At 37.9% G+C, this 23,711-nt stretch overlaps 2 pseudogenes; both read right to left on the bottom strand.

The window, feature by feature from the left end:
* The window catches only part of LOC139439098 (myotubularin-related protein 10-like), a 303,254-nt pseudogene extending 280,181 nt beyond the window's left edge, over nt 1–23,073 (bottom strand).
* Nucleotides 17,483–18,078, bottom strand: LOC101433654 (uncharacterized protein C1orf131-like; annotated as a pseudogene).
* Nucleotides 23,074–23,711: the final 638 nt, after the last annotated feature.

Genomic DNA, 23,711 nt, shown 5'->3' with positions numbered 1-23,711 from the left:
ACTTTGGTGAGGGAAGTAACTTGTGCTTTATGGTCCAGTATCTGTAAGCTCCTACCCCAAATAAAAACCCTTTATAAAAACCAACAATTTCTGGTATTTTGCATCAGGACCTGTTTGGCTGACTAATAAAAGCACCTAGTAGAAAAAAAGAAAAAAAAGTATGGGGGGATAAAGAGAAAGGAAAGACAAGAAAACAAAACAAAACACCAGACAAGCCCTCAAGCAAGGAGTCAACCAAACATTAAGAAAAAATAGACTTCCCTCTTATGCTCATGTGGAGCTTGTCAGATTGCTGGTGTTTATCAATCAATTACCCTGCAGCTTTCTCACTGTAGATTTTCAAATGGGTTTTAGTGAGTAAACTAATTTAAATTATGTAACAAAAGTAATCTTTTTTTTCTAGGAAAAATAAGACTCCCAGGGGAAGCTAATACAAGGATAATTTCTATGTTTTCCCTGTCTCAGAGTATCAGCTAGATGTTTAATATCCCAGTGCTCACTACTCTAAGAGGATCCTTGGATTAAACCAGAGACCTTGCACATTCAAGGCTGAAATTCCTCAACTAAGCCAAACTCTCTTTCCTGGTCTACCTGTTCCTCAGAATCCCCTTCCCTGGACAGGATTGACTCTTTGCAATTGAATAAACTGATTAGGACCTTCCCTTTTTCTCCCTTCCTCACTTCTCTCTCTCCAATGACAGCAGGAAGCCCATGTGAGAGCTCCCCTCTGAAATTCAAATAGGACCCTGGTGAACCAACTCTTCACAGAAAATAATGGTTTTCAGTCTCTTTGAGAGAGTACCCACACCTTGCCAGGGACCCTAAATATGCTCTTGGAAGCCTACCAAACACTTTCTACTGTCTCCCTCCTTTATGTGTGTTGCATAGGACTAGTTAATTGACTGACACCACCTTCTCCCAGATCAATTTTCTCTGCCCCAGGGCATTTAGGTAAATCAGGCTGCCTCAGCAGATTCACCCCTCACCTTTTCCTAGTTTCTCCACAAGCCAGCTGGTATGCTCCTCAAAGCTCAAAAGGGGGGATCCAATTGGACCTGCACTCTTTGGATCCCTCTGCACCGTTCACCAGAACCCTCCTACTCTCAGAGTTTGTCTGAGACTGGCAGAGTTCAGGGAACACCAGGGTTCAGGGTTTAGGGAACACCAGGTTAGGGGAACACAGTTTCAGGGAATATGAGGTTCAGGGAACAAAGGTTCAGGGATTGCATGTTCATGGAATGTGGGTTTTGGGGAAGGCCACCATTTGACAGTGTAACTGGTGGGGTTCGGGGAATACCACAGCTACAATTCATGCATTTCACAAAAATTGTCGAGTTTGTTGGCATACAGTTGTTAATAGCATCCTCTTTTGATCTTTTTATTTCTGCTGGGTCAGTGTTAATGTTGCCCATCTCATTTCTGATTTTATTTATTCGCATCTTCTCTTTTTTTGTTGTTGTTGTTTAAACTAGTTAAGGATTTTTCAATTTTGTTAATCTCCAAGAAGCAACTTTTGGCTCTGTTGATTTTCTCTTTTGTGTACTTTTAATATCCATTTTATTTATTCCTGCTTTAATCTTTGTTTCTTTTCTTCTGCTTGCTTTTGGGATGGTTTGCAGCTCTTTTTCTAATTCGTCCAGATGTGCAGTTAGGTCTTTGACTTCATCTCTTCTTCTTTTTTTAAAGTAAATACTGAAGACCGGAAACTTCATTTTCAGCACTGACATGATTTTTTTAGTAGGTACAGGTGATTGAACCAAGGACCTCATACATTGGAAGCAGATGCTCAACCACTTGAGCTACATCTATTCTGCAATCATAAGTTTTTATATGTTGTGTCTTTGGTTTTAATTCATCTTGAGATATTTACTGATTTTGCTAACAATTTCTTCTTTGAGCCACTGATTATTTAAGAGTGTTTTGTTTCCACAGGATGGAGGAATAGAATATGGATTAGAGTGGACTTAATGATATTCTATTCATGAACTATTTTGATTAGTAATCGAAGAAAATGTGGCACTGGTGTGGAGAAAGTGGCCATGGTGGATGCTGGGTGTGGGGAATGGGAGGAAGAGATGAGATGTGGAGGCGTTTTTGGGACTTGGAATTGTCCTGGGTGATGCTGCAGGGACAGTTCCTGGACGTTGTATGTCCTCCCATGGCCCACTGGATGGAACATGGGGGAGTGTGGGCTATGATGTGGACCATTGACCATGAGGTGCAGTGATGCTCAGAGACGTATTCACCAAATGCAATGAATGTCTCATGATGATGGAGAAGATTGTTGCTATGGGGGAAGGAGTGGGGTGAAGGGGATGGGGGTATCTGGGGACCTCATTTTTTTAATGTAATATTAAAAAAATAAAGACAAAAAAGAGTGTATTGTTTAATCTACATCTGTTTATGAATGTCCCTTTTTCTACCTATTATTAATTTCCAACTTAATGCCATTATAATCAGAGTGCATTCTATAGTTTCAAATCTTTTTAAATGTATTGAGGTCTGACTTATGTCCCCACAAAAGTTCTACCCTGGAGAAAGGTCAATAAGAACTTGAGAAGAATGTGTATCATTTTGTTTTGGGGTGTAATGTTCTATAAATGATGTTCGGTCTACTTCATTTATCATATTATTCAAACTCATTGTTTCCTTACTTATCCTTTGATCATATGTTTTATCCTATGCTGAAAGTAGTGTGTTGAAGCTCCAATATTTATACTAGAGCACCAATTTCTCCCTCCAGTTTTGCCAGTGTTTGCCTCTTGTATTTTGGGGCACCTAAATTAGGTGCATAAATATTTATTATTTTTTATTTTATCTCAGTGAATTGTTCCATTTATTAATATATAGTGACCTTCTTCATCCATTATAACAGTTTTGCATTTAAAATCTATTTTGTCTTTTGTTAGTATCACTACTTCAAATATTTTTTGATTACTGTTTGCATGGAATAGCTTTTTCCAACCTTTCACTTCCAGCCTGATTGTGTGCTTACCTCTAAAGTAACTCTCAGGCAGCAGACTTGGCCCAGTGGTTAGGGCATCCATCTACCACAGGGGAGGTCTGCAGTTCAAACCCCAGGCCTCCTTGACCCATGTGGAGCTGGCCCATGCACAGTGCTGATGCACGCAAGGAGTGCCATGCCACTCAGGGGTGTCCCCCACGTAGGGGAGCCCCATGCACAAGGAGTGCACCCCGTAAGGAGAGCTGCCCAGCACAAAAGAAAGTGCAGCCTGCCCAGGAATGGTGCTGCACACACAGAGAGCTGACACAACAAGATGACACAACAAAAAGAAACACAGATTTCTGTGCCGCTGAAAACAACAGAAGCAGACAAAGAAGACACAGAGAACAGACAACTGGGGTTGGGGGGGAGGGGAGATAAATAAATAAATCTTTTAAAAAAATAAAGTAACTCTCAGACATCTGGGAAAATGGCATTGAGGTAGTTAGGCAGGGCCTGACTCTCTCACAAGAAGGAGCACAGAAAGGGTTGGGACTTGTCCAAGGGAGTTGCTTTGGATGTATATAGAACCAGAAAGTGCTCTGCATCATCCAGGAGGGAACTAGATAGATAAGCCCGAGGAAAACCATGTTGCTCACCCTGTGGCTGGAAAGAGCACCTGTACCCCTCCCTCAGAGAAAGTGGCTTTGGTGGAGCCCCTGGCTCACTGCTGCTGACAGATGGGAGGGAGTATTCCCTGGGAGGAAAAGGGGTTTGACGGAGAGTGGTTCTTTGTCTTGAATTTGGCCAGCAGAGCCCGCTTTGAGTCTTGAAAGGAACCCAAACCTGACAGTGAGAGGGGAGGGGAGATCTTCTTGAGAAGGCAAAAAAGCTATTATATTTAAAATCTTGGAGTGTGTTTATTTTACCCTATTTCTTAAAGAAAAACTTTCTAATTTGAAACAATATTAGATTACAGAAGAAATAGTACACATTGCAAAGATCATGCAGCAGTCCCATGTTCCCTTCAACCAATAATGTCTAATGTTAACATCTCATATAACCATGGTATAGTTGTGAAAAATGAGAAGTCAACATCATTACATTGCTATGTAGCAAACTATGGAATTATTTCGGTTTCCACCAATATTTTCCAATAATCTCCTTTTGGAGTTTGAGCATCCAACCTAGAATGTGATGTTGCATTTATTTTTTAATTTTTAAAGAACATTAGATTACATAAAAGTTACATAAAAAATATAGGGGAGCGGACTTGGCCCAGTGGTTAGAGCATCCATCTACCACAGGGGAGGTGCATGGTTCAAAACCTGGGCCTCCTTGGTCCATGTGGAGCTGGCTCATGCACAATGCTGATGCGCACAAGGAGTGCCATGCCACACAGAGTGTCCCCCGCATAGGGGAGCCCCACGCGCAAGGAGTGCACCCCATAAGGAGAGCCACCCAGTGCGAAAGAAAGTGCAGCCTGCCTAAGAATGTTGCCACACACACAGAGAGCTGACACAACAAGATGACACAACAAAAAGAAACACAGATTCCTGTGCTGCTGACAACAACAGAAGCAGACAAAAAAGAAGATGCAGCAAATAGACACAGAACAGACAATGGGGGCAGGGGTGGGGGGAAAGTGAGAGAAATAAATAAATAAAACTTAAAAAATATATATTTAGGGGATTCCCATAATTAAAAACATCTTTCATTAGTGTGGTACATTTGTTACAATTAATGAGTATCTATTGAATCATTGCTACTAGCCATGGACTATGGTTTACATTAAAGTTTACACTTTGCCCCACACAATTTTATAAGTTTTAACAAAATGTATAATGGCCTTACCCATCATTGCAATATCATGCTGGGCAATACCAATGTCCCAAAAATGGCCCCATGTTACCCATTCTTCCCTCTTCCTCCTATCGTAACCTGTTGTGACCACTGCCTTTATATCAATAATACAAGCTCTTCCATTGCTAGAACAATAAGTGTGGTTTATCCAATAGTTGCTTCCCTCCTTAAGTTTGTTAATTCCTCAGTCTTGTAGATTTTGGGATGGTGATGCCCCCTCTGTTTATGATTGAGAGAGGGCTTAGAATGCATGGGGCAAATGGATGGAACTGTCTTGCTTGCAATTGTGGATACTCTATTTTTTGGGATGAGTGTTGTCCATCTTTATTCTTTTGTTATTGTTCTGGGGTGAGTCCAATAAACTGGACAGTAAGTATTGCAACTCTGCAGAGATTCAGGGTTCAACCAGCATATGAAGAGACTGAAGATTTAAGTCTCTGGGTCATATATTTAATATACATAGTGCTAATTATAGTTTCAAATAAAAGGGCAGAAGATCCAAGTGTAGGGGAATTATAAATTATTCTAATTGTTGCATTGGGGAGCATATACTCCAAAATAAGGCTCACTGGCAGGGTGTCAAATTCCAGAGATTGCCTACCCTGTCTATATTGTCCAGATGTCTCTAGAGTCCTCAGGAGCCCTGCTGTTTGAGGCACTATTTACTGTGGCAGTCAAGGAGGTTCTGCTGAGGTGTGCATAAGTGTAACATCTGGAATGAACCTTATTCTTCAAAAATTGAAACTTAGGGGTTACCACAGTTTCCAAGGGGAGGGAAAGATGGAAAGGGAAGGGAAGGGAAGGGAAGGGAAGGGAAGGGAAGGGAAGGGAAGGGAAGGGAAGGGAAGGGAAGGGAGTAGGACATAGGGCATTTTTAGGGCACTGGAATTGTTCCGCATAATCTTGCAAAGATGGGTAATGACCATTTAATATTTTGCCAAAATATATAAAAGTGTACTATGCAAATCCTTCAATATTTATATATCAATTGCAACAAATGCAGCATGCTCATGTAAAATGTCATTAATATGGGAGAATGGAAGGGGTGAGTGGGTTGGGTATATGGGAATTTCCTATATTTTCTATATGACTTTTCTGTAACTCAAATCTTCTTTGAAGATAAAGTATACAAATAAGACCTGGGGGGGGGAACATATGGAAGAAATTGTTACTGTATGTTATGTGATGAAAGATTCAATGAAAGAATATTTTATAATTTTTTAAATGTTTGCATTTTTGCATGTTGTTATTTTCAATTATTTTTTATTATTTTTATTTGTATATTTTGACTTTGTTTTGGGGGGAGTTTTGGATTGCAGAAGGGTGACAACTGTGGCAGGGGAGTACCAGTGGTATGGAGTATCAGTGATGGGAGATATATGGGAAGAGGTGAACCTGGGACATGCCTCTATGACATATGAATATGTTCAGGTGGTCATGGGGCATTGGATTGGTGGGAAGAGACCCACACAATAACTGAAAGAATATTGAATACCTGTCCTGGGATGTCCAGTTACATTCTCTAATAGAGTGGTAAAAATCCACAAAGTACGTGGGCAGTGCCAGCAAAGGAGGACAGACCATTATGCCAAACCATGTTAACCTCCTCTACACTGGTCTCCGTTGCTGATGATTATATCAACCATTAATCATCTTGATGCTCCTCTGAATGTGGTGAATTGTTTTTCTCTTTTTACTTTCAAGGCTCCCTCATTTTCTTTGGCTTTCAATATTTTGGCTGTGATTTACCTAGGAGTAGGTCTCTATTTTTAACCTACATTGGTTTCTTTTGTTTTTTCAAAATGTGTATTAATATTTTTTCATCAGATTTTGGAAGTTTGATGCTACTATTTCTTTTTTACATCATCAGGGGCTATTTATTTCTAATTTACACATATTTCAGGTCAGGAGGGACAGCTTTGCTGGTTTCACATGGGTTTGGCTTCAAACCACAGGTTCATTTCAGGTCTGCTCTGCTGCAATTAGCTCATAATAGGTTGCCTCAAAGGGAAAGCAACACAGAACTTTATGAAATAAAGGGACAGAGAGAGAAATACACAAGAGAGTAGATAAAGATGGGACCAGAGGACTCACAGCTTCTGGAACTAAGAGCCTTGACCCTATTTTCCACCTCATATTTCTCGGAAACGACCGAGCAACTGTTTGCTATTAGAATTGCAACATCATCTACAATAATAGGCAACAAGTGCAACATCTAACAACTGCAAAATCTACAGTAGAGCAGGTGTAACATTTATAATAAGGAACAGATAAGCCAGTTTCCCACAACATTTCCCCCTTTTTGTTTTTGCAAAGTCTTTGCAAATGACGTTTCACTGATTAACAAAGAGCTTCCTGCATGTTATTTTCACTTTTAGGCTTGAACAGTATTCATTAAATTTTTTCTCTCAATATATTTAGTCCCAGGATTGTTCAAACTTAAAACAAGAGAACAAGAGATTTACATCAAGGTACATTTATGTATCACTTAAGTTAATCAAATCACTTAAGTACACAATATGCTTCATTATTAAAGTTCTGATTAGTATTCAAGCATTTTATACATGATCCATAGCTGCAACAACAAATAAGACTTCCAACTAGCAGACATTTAATGAATAGACTTTCATTTCTCATTGGCTTAATAGTCCCAACTGGCAAGGCTATATAGGTCAGCACTTGATCAAAAAGGATCTTATTTTCCCCAGTTTGTATAGTGCTTCTGGCATCTTCATTGGACCCAAGGCCACATCCAATTCACAGACTCCCTCTTTTTTTTTTTTTTTTTTAAGGCAGCCTGCTGGAGGTCCTCCTACTCCCGTGAAGGACTTTTCCAAGTTAACACATCTCAGTGAGGGATACAAGGTTTTTAGTATTTGAACAATATTACAAATTCTATTAACATGAGAAAACATTGTACTTTATCAAATACAGTAGAGACTATAGTTTGTCTTACCCAATCAAACAACACTTCAGGGACCTTACAACTTGTCTCAATTGTTTGCCTATTCCAAGCCCTTAAAATACCATTGTCTCTGATGTTTCCTATTAGGGTCACTGCCCTAAGTTTCTTCTGTGAAGCCAGATTCATTGCCATCAGGCCAGGGCAAAAAGCCTTGAAGAACTGCAAAAGTCCATTGCTGACCTTTTCACATAGTTTTTGCACTTTTTGTATTCATTCAGGCTTGTTTTACTTTTAAAAAACACATTATCTCACTGAATGCTACCACAATACTTTGACAACTTACTCCTTGCATACTAGTTCTGTCCCACATATCTCCATACTAACCATTTTATTTTAGGACAAAATACAACTTGTCAATTAGCATTCCTACAAACTTTTTACCTTTTTCAATATTCACTTAGGTTTTACATCTTTCATTTTATCCTTCCTTTCTCTCTTTTTCTTTCTCTCTTCCTTTTTCTCTTTCTCTTTCTTTTTTCTTTCTCTCTTTTTCTTTCTTCCTTTTTCTTTCTATCTCTTTTTCTTTTCTCCTGTTTTCTTTTCTCCTTCCTTTTTATTTTTCTATCTTTTCTTGTTCTTTCTCATTCTTTGTTCCTTTCTCTCTTTCTCTTTTTTCCTTTCTTTTTCTCTCTTTCTTTTTTCCTTTTTCTCTTTCTATCTTTTTCCTTTTTCTCTTTTTCTTTTTCACACACACTGAAACAATTACAACACACACTGACACTGAAGCAGTTCCAAATCTATTAATCTAGAATTTCTTCATTGTTTCCTTTTATAATTCAACATTTTTTCCAGTTTTCCTCTCTCAATTTCCTTCTTAATCTCCTTCTGTCCCCAAGCCATACTTGCTTTATGATGCCATGCTTGAACAAGTTCTGTAGTTTAGATACTTTGATGTAAAGCCATTCTAGTCTTCAGAATGAGACTCAGCCATGCAGTTTCCACTGTCCATCTCTCCATCAACATGACCAGAGTTTCTGGGTTTCACAGGAACTTTCCTTGTCCCCTGGTGTTCATGGTATGGCTTTATCTAATGAGCTGGTACCCACACAGGATGTTCTCTGTCTCCTGGAGAAAAACAAGCAAACCCTCAAGGATTTCAAAGGCTTTCCAAACCACTCAGGGCTCTGCATCATTAAAACCACTTTAATTTTGCTCGAGGTGATCCTTCTTCCCTTTGGGTCCTTGTTCTGGTACCAGTTGCTGTGAGCCTTCTTCCCTTCATTCCCCACATTGGGTGCCAGTTGCCGCAATCAGCTCACAATAGGTTGGCTTGAAGGGAAGGCAATTAAGAACTTTATGAAATAAAGGACAGAGAAAGAGACACAAGAGAGGAGATAAAGATGGGACCGGGGGACTCACAGCTTCTGGAACTGAGAGTCTTGACCCTAGTTTCCACCTCATATTTATTGGAAACCACCAAGCAGCTCTTTATTAGAACTGCAACATCATCTACAATAATAGGGAACAACTGCAATATACTACAACTGCAACATCTACAATAGAACAGGTGTAACATTTACAATAAATGAACAGGTAAGTCAGTTTCCCACAACACTGCTCCAAGTGATTTTGTTCCTCTTCAGCCAGAGGACTTCTCAGGACATGTCTTTTCATGCTGAATACAAATCTACAGGGGAGCTTAGTGGCCAATTGTAATACCTTTTTCAAAATTTTATTTTCTATTTTTAAATTTTTATTTATTTTTTAATTGTATTTTTTGAAGATACATAGATCACAAAAAATGTTACATTAAACTTATAAGAGGTTCCCATACACCCCATACCCCACCCCACCCCACTTCTCCCACATCAACAACCTCTTTCATCATTGTGGCACACTCATTGCATTTGGTAAATACATTTTGGAGCACTGATGCACTGCATGGATAATAGTTTACATTGTAGTTTACACTCTCCCCCAGTATATTTAGTGGGTTAGGGCAGGATATATAATATCCAACATCTGTCCCTGCAATATCATTTAGAACAACTCCAAGTCCCAAAAATGCCCCCACATCACATCTCTTCTTCCTTCTCCCTGTCCTCAGCAACTACTGTGGCCACTGTCTCAACATCAATGCTACAATTTCTTCCATTACCAGTCACAATAGTTCTATAGTAGAATACCAGTAAGTCCACTCTAATCCATATTTTATTCCTCCATCTTGTGGACCCTGAGATGGTGATGTCCACTCCATCTCTATATCAAGAGGGGGCTTAGATCCCACATAGTTGATGAATGTGATTCTCCTGCTTGGAGTTGTATGCACTCTCAGTTCCCTGGTGTGATGGTTGATCCTCACCTCCCTGTTAGTTGACCTGGGTAAGTTCTACGAACTGGAGAGTAGGTGTTGCAACTCTGCTGAGGCTCAGGCTCACCTGGCAGATGCACAGTCCAGAGATTCAAGTCTCCTGAGTATACATCAACCCTAGTGCCAACCACAGGTTCAGGTAAAGTAACAGAAAAGGCATGTGTAGAAAGGTCACATCTGAGTCTAACTCATCACACTCAGGAACACAAATTCCAAAGTAGAGCTCACTGGCAAGGTACTGAACTCCAGAGCCATCTGCCATGATCATAGAACTTGTGCATTTCCATAGCCCTCAAGAGCACCAGTACCTGGGGTTGTACTGACTTTGTCTCTGGAATCCTTCTGAGGCATGCATAAGCATGACCCCTCTGATGACTTCCTGACTCTTTTTTGAAGACTCTTCACTGTATAAACTCATTTGTCTTTACTAATTGAATTTGGCAATGTATTAGACTTCATTTTTAAAGAATTTTTGGACCATAGAGGGTTTCAACTATGACAGGGGAGGAACACTGGTGTGGGGTATTACTGAAGGGAGACACATGGTTGGGAGGGAGTTCTCCGGGGCATGTATATAAGGTATATAAAAATGTTTGGATATTCATTGGGTATTTTCATAGTAGTTACAATTACAAACAACAACTGAGTTCCTAGCCAGGGAGCTCAGTCATATTCCCCAATGGAACAGCAACAATCCCCCAAGTGTCAATATAAAGACCAGTGAAGAAGGATGATCCAATGATGAGCCCTTGATACTCTGTAATACCTCTTAAGACCTATGTTCAAACTGATATCCTTCACTTCTTCCCATATGCCAGTGGCCAAGTTCAACATCAATGGAGCGAAAACATGTATTCTGTCTCTAGTGAGTTGAACTGCACAGCCTCACCTTACAAAAGATAAAGACATAATGTGAGGAATTAGGAACAGCTATTCAATTGACCAGGATTTACTTACTTCCTTGTTTGTGTATACCATGCCTTATTAAATAAAATTTACAAAAATGTTATAAGGTGAATCCACGGTTTCAAGATTCATAATTTACATGGTACTTATCCTGCAAATGAAAGCAAAAAAAAAAACTTCATAAATATGTAATTGGTTCATATAGAGGCAAAAATATCACTAAAATAAGAATCCAGAAGTTTTAAGCAATGCAGACATCTTTTCTGTTTAGGTCATGACAATATCTGTGTCTGTAACATCATAGTGGCTCAGGAAACATTGGTCAGCCAATGAGGTTTTGGCTTCTTTCTAAGGAAGCTTGAACTATTCTTACATACTTCTAATTGCATTTATTATTAATGATCACCATATTGTGACCATTTTTAAAATTCATAAATTATATAATTCATTTTTTGCATGAAAAAAATTTCTTTTATTAGATGTCAATACCATTTTTCTTTGTTAGAGAAACTATTTGTTTACAGAACTATGATGCATGAAATACAGAATTCTCATATTCCACCCTATGGTTAACAGCTTGCATTGGTGTGGAGTATTTGTTATAACTGATGAAAGTATCTTTTTGTAATTATACCATTAACAAAGTTCATGGTTTAAGTTAAGGTTCACTGTTTATGTAGTGTAATTCCATGGGTTAATAAAACAATATTTTTCATTCTGTTACCATATATACAACCTAGCCATTCCCTGTTAGCCACATTCCAATATGTATTTCAGCTCTGTTAATTATGTTCATATCACCACCATCCATTAACAAAATATTTCCATCATTCCAAATAGGAACCCTGTACATTGCAAGCCTTAATTTCTCATTCCCTATCCTTGCCCCATCCCCTGGTAACTGATATTCTAGATTCTGACTCTGTAAGCTTGCTGATTTTAGTTATATCATATTAGTGAGATGATACATTATTTGTCCTTTTGTGTTTGGCTTATTTCACTCAATATAATATCTTCAAGGCTCACCCATGCTTGGTCAGTGCTGCTGCTGTAGAATTTGAAAGAGGTTCAATTATTTGCATATAGAAAGGCCAGGACTCAGGAATGACTTTGAGAAGGAAAAATGGTTTATTTACAGCTGGCCAGACTCGGGAGCTTTCTGTTTCAAACCGGGGCTCTGAACAAGAATTTTGAGTTCCTTTTATACAGAGAGGAAGGGTTAAATTGTTCTTTGTTTCAATGCTCAATAGGCTTGAATTAGCATATATCTTCCACATCCTAGGTAAGCTTTTAGCATGGACCTTATATATTCTAGATAAGCCTTTAGCACATTTGGTTTACATTTTCCCTGAATATTTAAAGTATATAGAATTTGCATTGCTAAACTGTTTCCTGGGACTGGAGTCATTGCCATGGTCACCAAGGGCAGGATTGCAGCCTCTTACCATCCCACACCCACAAGTCAGGACAGACAGCTTAGGTTATCTCTGAAGAGACAAAGAGCCTCCCACCCATAGCCCACATCACTGCAATCAGCTCACAATAGGTTGGCTTGAAGGGAAGGCAATGCAGAACTTTACAAAGTAAAAGAGAGAGACACACACAAGAGAGGAGGTAAAGATGGGACCAGGGAAATCACAGCTTCTGGAACTGAGAGCCTCTAGAACCTAGTTTCCACCTCGTATTTATTGGAAACTACCAAGCAGCTGTTTGCTATTAGAACTGCAACATCATCTATAATAGGGAAAACTGCAACATCTAACAACTGCAACAGCTATGATAGAACAGGTGTAATATTTACAATAAGGAATAGGTAAGCCAGTGTCTCACATTTCCCCCTTTTTATTTTTGCAAAGTCTACACAAATGACATTTCACACAAAGCTTTCTGCATAATATTTGCACTTTTAGGTTTGAACAATACTCATTAAATTTTTTTCTCAATACATTCAGTCCCAGGATTGTTCAAACTTAAAACAAGAGATTTATATATTCAGCAAGGTACATATATATCACTTACAGTTCATCAAATTACTTAAGTACACAATATGTTACATCATTAAAGTTCTGATTAGTATTCAAGCTTTTTATACATAATCCATAACTACATAGATTATACAACAACAAACTATAAGGCTTCCAACTAGCAGACATTTAATGAATAGACTTTCGTTTCTCATGGGCTTAAGATTTCCAACTAACAAGGCTATATAGGCCAGTATTTGATATTAGTGCTGGCCACATCCAATTCACAGGCTAAGTTATTACAGACTCCATTAACATGAGAAAACATTGTATTTATCAATTACAGCAGAGAATATAGTTTTCTTACCCAAACATTTAAGAATTTGATTGAGCAACAGGGTCTTATAGCTTGTCCCAATTGTTTACCTATTTCAGGCCCTTAAAATACCATTGTCTCTGATGTTTCTTAGTAGGGTCACTGCCACCGGTTTCTTCTATGCAGCCAGATTCATTGCCATCAGGCCAGGGCAGAAAGCCTTGAAGAACTGCAAAAGACCTTCATTGACCTTTTATTCATTCAGGCTAGTTTTACTCTTACAAAACACATCTCACTGAATGCTACCACAATACTTTTACAACTTGCTATATGTATACTACTTCTGTCCCGCTTATCTCCATTTCTGATTTTATAAAACTAACCATTTTATTTTAGGACAAAATACACCTTATTAAATTTCAGTTAGCATTCCCACAAACTTCTTACCTTTTTCAATATTCACTTAATGTTTACATCTTTCATTTTATCTTTCCTTTCTCTCTTTTTCTTCCTTCCTTCCTTTTTCTTTTCTTTTTTCCTTCTTTTTCTCTCTTCCTTTTTCTTTCTCTTTTTTCCTTCCTTTCTCTCTTCCTTTCTCCTTTTCCTTCCTTCCTCACTTCCTTTTTCTCATTCTCCTTTTCCTTTCTTTTTCTTTATCTTTTTTCTTGTTTCCTTCCTTTCTCTTTCTCTTATTCTATCTCTTTTTTCCTTCTTTCTTTCCCTTTCTCTTTTTCTTTTTTCTATCTCTTGCTTTCTTTTTCCCTTCTTTTCTCTTTCTCTTTTTTTAAACAATCACACACTGAAACAATTACAACACACATACTGACATTGAACTGAGATATACAAAAGCAGTTCCAAATCCATTAATCTGGAATTTCTTCATTGCTTCCTTTTATAATTCAATATTTCTTTTCCATTTTTCCTCCTCTTTATTTCTTTCTTAAACTCTTTCTCTCCTCAAGTCATACTTGCTTTATGATGCCATGCTTGAACAAGTTCTGTAGTTTAGATACTTTGATGTAAAGCCATTCTAGTCTTTGGAATGAGACCAGTCATGCGGTTTCCAGCATCTGTCTCTCCCTCTGCATGACCAGAGGTTCTGGGTTCCAAAGGAACTTTTGTTGTCTCTTTGCATTCATGGCACAACTCCATCCATTGAACTGGAACCCACACAGGATTTTCTCTGTCTCCTGGGGAAATACAAGCAAACCGTTGAGGACTTAGACGCCTTTCCAAACCATTCGGGGCTCTGCACCATTCCACCAAATTTAGTTTCACTCAAGTCAATCCAGTTTAAGGCAAGAATCAAAGAGAAATGGTAACACACAGCCTCCTGCTGCTACATCCCACAAATGATAAAGAAATTGAGCATCTGAGTATAAACTATATCTTAACCAGATGCCTAGATCTCAGCAAAAAATTTACAAGCCATACTAAGAAAATAGAAGACTTGGCCCAAAAAAAGGAATATATCAAAGCCCCAGAAGAGATGCAGAATTTGAGAGAACTAATCAGTGAGATATGCACAAATTTCCAAAATCAAATTAATGAGTTGAAAGACAATATGGTTAAAGAGATAAATGACATCAAGAAGACATTGAGCAAGTGCAGAGGAATTTGAAATCCTGTACAGAAAAAGTAACAGAGCTCTTGGGAATGAAAGACACAATAGATGTGATCAAAAACACATTTGAGGCATACAAGAGCAGACTCAAATGATAGAGGAAAAAATAAATGATACCAAAGACAGCACAGCTAAAATTGAAGAGAGAAAAGAACAAAGGGAGAAAAGAATGGAAAAGTTGAGCAGGGGCTCAGAGAATTGGATGAAAATACAAAATGCAACAACATAAATGTCATGGGAGTTCCAGAAGGAGAAGAGAAGGAAAATGGGACAGAAAGAGTATTTGAAGAAATAATAGCTGAAAATTTCCCAACTCTCATGAAAAAAAAAAATGTACTTACATGTCCAAGAAGTACACTGTACCCCAATAAGAATAAATCCAAATACACCTACTCCAAGACACATACTACTCAGAATGTCAAATATCAAAGATAAAGAGAAAATTCTCAGAGGAGCAAGGGCAAAACAAACCAACATGTAAAAGGGATGTTCAGTAAGACTTTTTATTTTATTTTATTTTTTATTTTTTTATTTTTTTGTTCAGTAAGACTTAACACAGATTTCTCTTCAGAAACCATGGGTGTGAGAAGATAGTGGTATGATACAAATAGGATATTGAAAGAGAAAATCTGCCAAATGAGAATTCTTTATCCAGCAAAATTGTGCTTCAAATATGAAGGTGAGTATAAAATATTCACAAACAGAAACTTAGAGAGTTTGCAAAAGAGAATCCACCTTTGAGGAAAATTTTAAAGGACGGTTTAGAATGTGAAAAAAGATATTTCTGAATTCTCTTGCAGTTTCTACTTTGACCAACTGATTATTTGGTTATGTTGTTTAATCTGCATATATTTATGAATTTTCCATTTTCCATCCTTTACTGATTTCCAGTTCCATTCTGTTATAATCAAAGAAAGTGTTTTGTATAATTTCAACCTTTTGGAATTTATTTAGACTTGCCTTTTCTATCTTGGTCTATTTTGGAGAATGATCTATGAGTGGTTGAAAAGAGTACATATCTTGCTGTTTTGAGGTGCAATGTTCTATAGATGTCTGTTAGGTCTAGTTCATTTATCACATTATTCAACTTCTCTGTTTCTTTATTTACCCTCTGTCCAATGTTCTATCCAATGCTGAGAGTGGTGTATTAAAGCCTCCAATGTTATTGTACAGATGTCTATTTCTTTCTTCAGCTTTGCCAATGTGTGCCTCAAATGTCTTGGGGCACTCAGGTTAGGTGCATAAGTATTTAGTATAGTTATTTCATCTTGGTGATTTGCCCCTTTTATTAATATGTAATGACTTTCTCCATACTTTATAGCAGTTTTGCATTTCAAATCTATTTTGTCTGATGAAAATATCACTTAGCCAGTATTTTGCAGTACTATTTGCATGGAATATCTTTTCCAACCTTTCATTTTTTTTTTTTTACTTCAAAAGTTGTATTTCATTTTAATAACTTCTTACAAAGTAAATTTTAGACACTTCATAGACTAGAATTAAAACTTTTTCCACAAAACTAAAAATTACCATATTCGTAGTTCTTTCATGATAAAGGAACATTAAATCATTTTAAAATTAAAAGGCAATTTATTATGAGGATTTATAAAACAGTATAATTTTTAAAAGATTTATTCCTCCCATTTCTCCCCCACCATGCTGGGGTTTTTTTGTTTTTTGTTTTTTCTGTGTCCATTCACTGTGTGATCTTCTTTGTCTTCTCTTCTCTTTTTTTCTCCTCTTGGATTAATAGGGATTTGATCCTAGATATCCCTGATGTGGAGAGAGATTCTCTGTCAATTGTGCCACCTCCATTTCTGGTCTCCGCTGTGCTTCACCTTGACTCTCCCCTTCATCTCTCTTTTGATGCATCATCCTCTTGCTGTGTGACTCACTTGCATGGGCACTAGCTCACTGCACAGGCACTCAGCTTGCTGCACAGGCACTGGCTCACCATGCAGGCACTCATGCAGGTACTGGCTTGCCATGCAGGCATGCTTTCTCACCTCTTTTTTTCCACCAGGAGGTCCCAGAGATCAAACCTTGGTCCTCCCATATGGTAGATGGAAGCCCTATCACTTGAACCACATCTGCACAGTATAATTATGAAAACATATTACAAGCAAATACACAAAACACCAGTGAAAATGAAACTAGAAACTTGCTTAAGAATATTAAAAAATTATTTATAGGGAAGGAGGTGTAGCTCAGTGGTTGATCACTTGCTTCCAATGTATGAGGTCCAGGGTTCAATTCCCAGTACCTCCTAATGTGTGTGTGTGTGTGTGTGTGTGTGTGTGTGTATATTTAGGTTAACTTTATATTCACACTGCAGTTGGTTCATGTTTAACACCACCAAACAGATATTAGAACAACTAAAAATTTTATTATTTCGGTTTATTTTTAAATTAAAAAGCAGTCTGTGAAACATGAAATAAATAAGAAATTTCTTTAAGTCTTGTAGAGTTCCAGCTTCAGAACAATGGCAGTTTTCTATTCATCTTTTAATTTTATAAAGTACTTCATTTAACCACTCTGGAAGAATTTATTTTCTTGATATCAAATGGACTCAGAATCAATGCCCATTTTTTAACTTTCCAACCTGTCCAATCTGTCCACTTGATAAAATACCCTTTCCTTTCCTTTTCCATAACCTATGACCCCAAACTGGTGCACTTCCAAATGAGCCTTTTTGAAGTTAAATTCTTGTATAGTCACATATTTCTCAAGGATACTAGTTTTGGTTTTTGTGGTCTCATTTTGACCCAGCCTCAGTTTTCTTTTTTTATTCCTGCTGTGAAATTCTACCACTTCTACTTGCTCCCTTTTGTTATTCAGGGGAGAGGGAGCCACTGTAGCAGTGACTTCTGTTCCTGAGGGGAAGTCTGCAGAGTTCACTGCAGGAGTGCACTGAAAGCCTTCTCTGAGTTCTTTGAAGAAGCTGGAAGCACTTTTCCTTTGACCTCTTACAAAGGAACCAGGTGGAGGAGCTGATTCCTCTGCCAAGACTTTCATAGTCCCCAAATCTCTCTTCTTCTTTTTCCTTTTCTTTTTGATCCTTTCTGTTCTGTTTCACCTTCCATCTCTCCAAAGCCATAGAGGTTCTGAAGAAGAGTTTCCAGGAGTGTCTGAGAACCAGCAGGCACATGGGACCTAAGTGCCACCTCCTCCTCCTCCTCAACCATTGTGGGAATGTGGAGGAGTCTGCAATAGCAAGACACTCCTAGTCCATGCCCCAGAATTCCAGCAGCACTCAAGTCCCCAGCTCGCCTGTCCCAACCTTTCACTTTTAATTTGCTTATGTCCTTATGTCTGAAGTGAGTCTCTTGTAGACAACATATAGATGGCTCATATTGTTTTTCTGGTCTATCAGTCTATGTCTTTTGATTTAGGGGTTCAAGACAATAATATTCAATGTTACTAATATAAAGCCATTACTTACTTCATGAAGTAAGCATTACTTACTTCATCCATTTTTCCCTTCATCTCTCCGTTGTCATATCATTCTATTGTCTGCCTTTTTATCCTTTAATTTACCCTTCCTAATAATCTGCATTTCTACACTATTCTCCAAGTCTGTAGCCCTTCTTTTTTCCTTTCAGGCTGCAACACTGCTGAATGTATTTCTTGTAATTCTGGTCTTTTGATAACATATTTTAAAAGTTTTTGTTTGTTTATGAAGACTTTGAATTTACCTTCATTTTGTAAGTATAGTTTTCCTGTATACAAAATTCTTGCCTGGCAGTTTTTCTCTTTCAGTACCTTAAGTAAATCAACCACTTTCTTCTCTGCTCCACGGCTTCTAATGAGAAGATGACACTTAATCTCATTGAGGTTCTATTGTGTGTGATGATTTGCTTTTCTCTTGTTGCTTTCTGAATCTTCTCTTTATCTCTGATATTTGTCATTCTGAATAGTAGGTGTCTTGAGGTAAGTCAGTTCAGATTTATTCTGTGCAGTGTGTGATGTCCTCAGATATTGATATTTGTATTTTTCATAATGGGTCAGAAGTTTTCAGTCATTATTTCCTCAAATATTCTTTCTATACTTTTTCCGTTCTCTTCTTCTTCTGGGACACTGATAATGTGTATATTTGTGTGTTTCACCTTGCCTTTCACTTCCCTGAGGCCCTGTTCCATTTTTTCCCTTTTTTTCTCTTTCAGTTCTCTTGTGCTTTCCAGTTCAGATGTTCTTTCTTTGAAATCACTAATTCTGTCTTAGAGCAATTCAAATCAGCTCTAATATGTCTCTAATGTAATTTTTGAGGCACTATGACTGGAAATTGAACCAGGGACCCCACATGTGGGAAGCCAGCACTCAATCACTGAGCCACGTCACCTCCCCTGATTTGTTTTCCATTTGTTTGCTTGTTGTTTGTTTTTTGTTCTGTTTTGTTTTTAAGAGGCAACAAGAACTGAACACATGACCTCCCTAGTGGGGAGCAGGTGCTCACTGCTTAATCCATATCCACTCTCTTAGTATCTTTTTTCTTGTTAGTCATATTTTCTTTCAATTCTTTGATTTGTTTAGGAGAGTTGTGTGATTATCACTGATTAATTTTCTTAAATTCAGCATCCCTTCAGGGTGTTTCATCTGTTCCTTTGGCTGGGACATCTCTTCCTGTTTCTTAGTATGGCTTCTAATTTTCTGCTGATGTCTAAGCATCTGAATATATTGGGGAATTTACTCTGATGTCCAGTTTCTCTCTCTTGCCTATTTTTTTTTTATCACAGCTCTTCCTTGATATTTTGCTCAACTTATTCTAAGTCTTTAAAATTGCCCAGCTTAAGTTGTCAAAATCATGCCAGGGACTCACCAATGGGGTACAGATTTTCTCTCAGGAATTAGGATACAGAGTGAACCCAAAGCAGTTTTGTCCATGCATTTTTCACAAGAGCCAGCAAGTGGCATTCATTGACACATCTTTCCATGGAGTTATTTCTTTCAATCTCTGATTTCCTGTGTTTTGGTCTGGCCAAAGCTCAGATTGAAAGCTGACTTTGCTGGCCAAACACATTGAAGAAATCTGTGACTCTCCCTCCCTTTTCCCTTGTAACAGCTGACAGGGAGAAAGATAACTGATCCTCTCTCAGTCAGCTGCAGTGAGCCAGTGGTTTACCCCAGCTTAATATCTTGTTGATGGAGGAGTGGAACTCTACCCCACTGCCACAAGGGTTTGATAACTTATGTTTGTTGTTTTGGGTTCTTCATCTCTCTGTCCATCATACTCCTGGGAGTTTTGAAGCACTGCCCTGGTCTGCTGACTCCAAAGCATGCTCCTCAGACAACTTTTGATCCTTTCTCCTTTGTTTTTGTGCAATTTGGGTCTTGCCTGTCTAATTCAATGCCATCTTCCTAAAAATCTGGCTCCAGTTTTAATATTTAAGAGTTGCTCCTTGGAAGCAGTTCTTGGTCATTGATGAATCCATTCTTGAAAGAGGACAGCAGTTCTCTTAGTGTGGAGCTGTAACTTTTCTTTGTCCATTTAAAATATTTCAGAACCATTCTGTACATAAGGCATGGTCTTTCCAATGTATAAGGTAATATTGATGAGTGTGTGATCCTTTGCTGTAAACTGAAGAGACTAGTACCAAACTGATGTAAATTTTAAGCCTTTTTCATCACCCAATTGGATATATTCACTTATAGCAAATTCTGTGCTTTCGCAAATTCTGTGTTTCATCCACTGGTAATAACTTGAATAGGAACATGCTGAATGGTGAAATGAAGGTACTGTTGTACAGGACCACTAAGGAAGCTTCAGAGAACTTGAATATCACTGGATACTGTTCTAAGAGTTGCCATGTGGCATCCAAGAAAAACAAAAATAAGGAAGACTCCTTTTCAAATCTCTTTAAATGGTTGCATCTTTCCAGGAACTGATAGCTATCCAGGAGTCACTCTTTCTGTATCAGACACTGAAATACATTATTTGTCCTAAAATAGGGATCCAGCATTACTTGAATAAGAGAAACTATGAAATAACTTAAATCTCTTCCTTTTCCTCTTGTAGGATTATAGAGGTGTATTTTCTCTATGCCATGTACACAAGTCTTACTTAATATTTAGGGTACCTTACATATCTTAAACACCTAGTACTTTCCATTGAGCTTAGCAATTTCTCTTCACTTTTTTCAAAAGGTGCATTATCACGTAGTTACTTAAGTTTTTAAAATGCTGCCTATACTTCTTGAATATTAGGAAATTTCTTATTCAAATCAAATTTGTAAACATCAATTCTCTGTGCATGATTTCTGGTTATTGCATTACAGATCCCTTGATCAAATATTCCCTGCTGCAACACATCTTTAATGAGAGCCATTTTCACCAAAGCACTGCCAATATGGTGGCTCTAGCACAGGAGTGGCATTGTTCTTCCAATGAAAGGATGGGAACAGAATTTTAGGTCTTGGTTTGCTAAAGAACTTGGCAGTATAAAGTATTTTGGAAGGCAAGTGTATATCATGTAATCCTCATTAGTGCAACAATCTCTCCACCCAGAAGCACCCATCCTCTTCATTTCTCTGTCCTAATCTGAGTAAGTTTCAAATAGAGGAGTTTTTTGGCTATTGCCACCACCAGCTCCACAATCTCCTGCTCCATCTCCTGATGGGAGTCTATTAATTTTGTTAGTTGAATTGTGGCATTTTTTCCCAACATTTTCACATACAAAGAATAGCTGCAGATCTGTTGGCTGGGAATAATGAGCTATTGCAATGCACACCCTTTGGCACTTTGGTGACCTGATTTATCAAAGCAACATCTGACAATGCTGAAATCTTTATGAGAAATAATTAACTCTGCTGGATTAAATTTCAGTTTCTGTTTGGGGCCTAGGACTTTCTGATTTTTAAAATGGTCATTTACTGTGACAATTTGCTCAATACATGTAAAAGAGACGCCATGTTCACCAAGGTTTTTGTAATGGAATTTCTGTAATGCATTGGATCATAAGGAACAAAGGAAATTTTTTTAACCTTTTTAAATTGAAACTTATCATTCATACATGAACATCTGTAAACAATAAATGCATAGTAAAAGTTGTGAACTTACAAAACAAACACACATACCATCATGCATGATTACCACACATTACCCTCCACCAACAACTTGCACTGCTGTGAAATAATTGTTAAAAACTATGAAAATGATAATCGAACATTAATACTACCTATAGCCAATAACTTACATTAGGGGTATTTTTATCCCAACCCTCCTGGTTACTGACATCCCATATTAGCATTATACGCTTCTTATAGTTTATGAGAGAATGGTCTCATATTTGTTCATTTAACCACTGTCTATTTTTCACCAAAGGATTCATTGTGTTTTACAATCCCTAGCTTTGAAAATTCCATTTAAAACATACACTCAGGGGTTCTCATATTCATCACAATGTTGTGCTGTCATCATCCCAATTTTAGATCATTTCATTATTCAAAAAAATTCTATATTCCCTTATATACCCCTAGGAAATAGAATGTGGGTTGAGAATGGGGGCTGATGCTTAATATTTGTAGAATTTTTAATAAGGTTTATTGCAATTGTGTGGAAATGAATAGAGCTGATGGTAATACATTATAGTGAGTATAACTAACAGTGCAGATTCATAAATGTGATTGTGGCTGAAAGGGGTAGTCTGTGGATGTAATATTTCAATTGAAAGGAAGTTAGAAAATAATGTAGGGACTATATAATTTGTGATTTTGGTGTGTAAAGACTATAGTTAATAGTATAAGAATGTTCTTTTACAAAGTGTTAAGAATAAAGGAAGTTTTGAAGTTACTGCATATCAGCTTTCCTCCAAAATTATATGGTCTTATGTCTGTTGTAAAGGATTTTCATACAAAGTTGACTTCATTTATGAGAATGTCTCCTGGCAAAAGGACAAGCTGCTGTTTTTATATCTCCAGTTCTGAATTAAATTTATCATCAGTCTGTGGCAGAAGCAGGAGATAGGATATGAACACATTGTCTTCTCCTTTTCTCCTGGCACCTGCCACTACCAGGGAGCACTGAGACCTCCTGACACCTCTAGACACATCTGAGCTTAGAGCCCCAGGTACTGATGCCCAGGTCTCATGTGGAGCATCACAAAACAGACTGACAGTCTGTGACATGAAGGAGCAACTGCCAGAGAAAGGAGGAGTACAGGTAGCACTAGGACTATGCTGACACATGGTCCCATTACCAGAAGGGCCCTCTCTGAGAGATCACACACACTGTGTCAATAGCCTGCAGCTCAAGACCTCTAACTGCTGATAGAATTTGAAGGCAACATTAGGTCAAGATTTTGTCAACAAATATCTGTTAAATTAAGGGAATTTGTGAATGTAGAGCTAGCAAAGTAGATACTGCTGTAATTTGACCAAAGAGCCAGGACCCAGTTATTATAAATACAGCACCAATGAATGGTAGCTGAATGTAAAAGCTCACAAGAGTCAACGGTTGGGCTCAAATAGGTAATCAGAAGGACTCTGTTGCAAAGAGATTTTAAATCATATGGTCAGATTTGAGAGCATGTTGCTAATAATATGTCAGGTTGTTTGGCAATTAAAATACCATGACTGAGATTCAAGCTCAAGAATTACTCTGTAGTCATTCCCCCAATTTGTCCAATTACAATGGGCTATTTGCCTTAATTGTTACTTCAACAGGAGATAGGCAAGCCAGCAAGGTCTTTGTAGAGAGAGGCGTGCATTAGCCAAATTTGATGGCATGTGCTCCTCAGCATCTGACATTTTTGTTTGAAAGAATTGCTTATTTGGAGGATTTGAGCCTCTGGATTGTAAACCAATGAAAGCACCCAAAACAATAA

The sequence above is a fragment of the Dasypus novemcinctus genome, chromosome 6 (assembly GCF_030445035.2).
Source record: "Dasypus novemcinctus isolate mDasNov1 chromosome 6, mDasNov1.1.hap2, whole genome shotgun sequence".
Taxonomy (NCBI): Eukaryota; Metazoa; Chordata; class Mammalia; order Cingulata; family Dasypodidae; genus Dasypus; species Dasypus novemcinctus.
Note: the sequence above shows the minus strand (reverse complement) of the source record. Positions and strands in the feature narration are given on the sequence as shown.